This window comes from Asterias amurensis, chromosome 3 (assembly GCF_032118995.1).
Source record: "Asterias amurensis chromosome 3, ASM3211899v1".
Classification (NCBI taxonomy): Eukaryota; Metazoa; Echinodermata; class Asteroidea; order Forcipulatida; family Asteriidae; genus Asterias; species Asterias amurensis.
In genome coordinates this window covers 7,068,280-7,072,061 of record NC_092650.1, presented here as the reverse complement: position 1 = coordinate 7,072,061, position 3,782 = coordinate 7,068,280, and positions in this window count along the sequence as shown.

Here is a 3,782-nt window from a genome sequence, read left to right as displayed (position 1 = left end):
ATAAAACACAAAATATCCTTTTTTTAATATCTACTTTGTATGTAAATCACATTGAGAGTGGGAACAGGGGATCGGCGGGCCTTGCTATAATTTTGATGCCAGAAAGATATACTTGTACAGGTAGTGGTCAAAGTAACGATGAGAACACTCACTCTGTATCCATGGATGATAAATCGTATTAGTGCCACATGGTATCCATGGTAAACTAAGAAAAATGATCATTGTTTTGCACAGACATAGATAGGTCTGACTCTTCTACTTTCTAGACGAGAGCGATGTAATACATAGAAATTCTGCCAAGTAAAAAAAAAACGTATTTGGTTGGGAGTCTTTTCATTTCAATTTAACTCAGTTCAATTCAATTCAATACAACCCAATTAAAAATACTCACTAATCTTTACAGAATGTAAAGTAAAAATATATGCACCTACAGGATTGTGAGTATTATCTATTTTGTGAATACTGATTTTCAAGATTGCATTAATTAATTACCAACGCAACATCATTAGTGAAAACAATTCACTCGGTCTTTTGATCGTTCCTCTACAAACTTTTCGGTTCCATCGTTTCTATTTTGCAAACTTCTAATACTATTAGAGTCTTGAGACGGCCTCCATGATGTCACAATGGGTCATCCATCATGTAAGTTAACAATTCGTTCAAAAGTTATTTTGTTTACTGTGAAGTTGACTTTTACTGGATCAAGGTGAACTCAATCCCAGGGCTATAGCCGTCCATGAAGCAAGCAAATAAAGGGAGAATAGAGTATGCATTCTAAGCATATAATATAGAGCAAGGACCAGTGCGTAGTATCGTGTTTGTTGTTCATGCAGGGTAGACTACATCCATGGTTGTTTTCTTCTTCATTTCTTGTTTGATCAAGAGTCATGTGCAAGGTCATTGGGGTCATTGGGGGAGGATCTCAATGGGAGGATACAAAGGAGTTTTTGGGAACGTCCCATCAGAGGAAACGGCCCACTGCTTTATCAAGGTCTAGGTTACTGCTGTTAATAATGGGACTTGCTAATTAAATTTTAATTCAGGGTTTTCATCATATCGCTGACCAGCAAGTCATTGGTGGCTGGCTCCAACCTCCAACTAGTATTAACTTGATATATTAATGAATCGGAATCTGATATAATTGCATTTAGAGAATGATACTAAAAGTATATCTGAATCAGTTTCACCATAGAGGGTTCATTTCACAAAGCTGTGGTGGATATCAGGAAACAATAAATATGTTTTAAAAAGATTTGTTTTAATATATACACTAGGTAAACAAAATTACGAAACGTACAATTCTCATTAAAAATACAAGTTGACGAAATGTTTCATTCTCATAACAAAAAAACCCAAAAACAAAACAAAAAAAGGATAGAGTATTTTGTTTTTTCGTAGTTTTTTTATTATTTTATAATTGATCATTGTAAACTTTTATTGCACCTTCACATATCTGGACTTTTTAGATTAAAGGCAGTGGACACTATTGGTAATTTCTCAAAATAATTATTAACATTAAATTATTATTATAATCAAGCATCTGAAAGCACACAACTTCGTGTGACAAGGGTGTTTTTCTTTCATTTATCTCGCAACTTCGACGACCCATTGAGCTCAAATTTTCACAGGTTCGTTATGTGTTGAGATACACCAAGTGTCCATTGTCTTTAAAGTGTTACATTTTACTAGTTTTAATGCGATAATTCCAATGTCGTTATAAAACCATTATCCTGTTTACAATCGGATGATGTATTTGTTTCTACAGTCAAGTCAGATTATCTTATTAAAGGAAAGGTGAACGGCATGAGAGGAGCGCTGCAAAGGGGATCATTCTACAGTGTTAATTGGCCGGATGTTTCCCATAGAAAACACTGTGCGTCCTCTCTTGGGTTCCCCCAACCCCCAACCCCCTGATGGGATGACATGTATAGACTGAACTAGCGGCGTACTGTCTTAAAGGAACACGTTGCCTCGGATCGGACGAGTTGGTCTATGAAAAGCGTTTGAAACCGTTTGTTATGAAATGCATATGGTTAGAAAGATGTTTTCAAAGTAGAATATAATGATCAACACAAGTATCTCTCAAAATTGCACGGTTTTCATTTTACGTCGCGAACTAACACGGTCGGCCATTTATGGGAGTCAAATTTTTGACTCCCATAAATGGCCGACCGTGTTTGTCGACGAGGTAAAATGAAAACCACGCAATTTCGAGGCATATTTGTGTAGATCATTGTATTCTACTTTTACAACATCTTTCTAACCATATCGATTCTATAACAAACGGTTACAGAACGCTTTTCAAAGACCAACTCGACCGATCCAAGGCAACGTGTTCCTTTAATGTAAAAGAGTGAAAAACACCACTCTTAACATTTTGAGCTATCCCTCATAAGGCTCTTCTAAAAGAGTGGTGGTTATTCACTCTTTAAGAGGGGTTTCACTCCAGGACAGAGTGAAAAATCACTCAAAAAATATGCAAACTTCAATCTAAAAGAGTGGAAGACTACTCGAAAAAGAGTTGTCCTTCATTGTGGCTCTTCAAAGACTGCATTTTCACTCTTTTACATTAAGAGAGTAGCCAGGACTTATTCGGTGGAAGCGCTGTAGCTATTGTTAATTATTGTGTTAAAAGTTTGCATTCACAAAATAAATTGCCAACACCATTAGTGTATAACAAATTCAGCCAGTCTTTAGATTGTTGGTACCGGCATGGAGTTACAGGTTAGGCATACCCAAACTGTTACACGTTTCCCTTGTTTTTGTTTTGCAAACTTCTCATCCTAAACAGCCTCCATGATGTCACAATAGGCCCTCCTTCAAAACCACTCGTCCAAAACGTATTGACTCAATACGGAACCAAGGAGAACTCAATCTGAGGGTAGGGCTATGGCCTCGTCCAATGAGGCAAGCAAACATGCAAACATAATGGAGAATAGAAAAGTCAATCTTAGAGATCGTGTCGTGTGTGTTGTTTTCTTCGTCTTGTTTGATCAAGTCATGGGCAAGGTCGGTTTCAAATCGGTATACACATTCCCTGACGCTTGCAAACTCCTGTTCTGTTTTGAAGCTGGATAAAAAATAAAGAGTGATTTATCAAACAAGAATGAATGCCCGAGATGTGGCTTTGAAAAAAAGGCCCCAGTCAAAACTCCACGCTTCAAAGTACAGTAAACCGAACTTAAAACTGTGTTGAACGGCGGTTGAGTTTACCAAATCCCAAAGGGCGCCCTCATGTGGCAAAGCTTGTGTTTACTTCCTTCATATTTTGGGCTAAGAATAAGTTTTCATCAAATTCATAACTACAGAATTATTTAAAAAGAAAAGAAATCGGGATTTAGGAACAACTATAGACTTTTGTTATTTAGGGAACAGTTTCCTGGATAGAACGTACTTAGTTCTTTCTCACACGAAGAGATAATGAACAATGGAGAACACACTCACTTCAGATTTTATACTATACTATTTTTATTGTTTTCTAATGATTTAGCTACATTTTTTTTGGTTATGATTGTGTGAACTACAATAATCTTAAAAAGTACTTGATCATTTTTACCTCGTACACGTATAACAATAATGGTGTCTCCAACAGACTGCAATACATTAAGCCTATACATACACTGAAAATGTTACTATGAAAACACTGCTGTACAATAAAATACAAATGATAATAAAGTAAAATGAAAACAAAAGACAATTAACGATTATATCTATTTCTCAGCTTGCGAGCTACACGTTGCTATTGACCTCAATCAATCATGGTGCCTCCATCTTGTTTTACG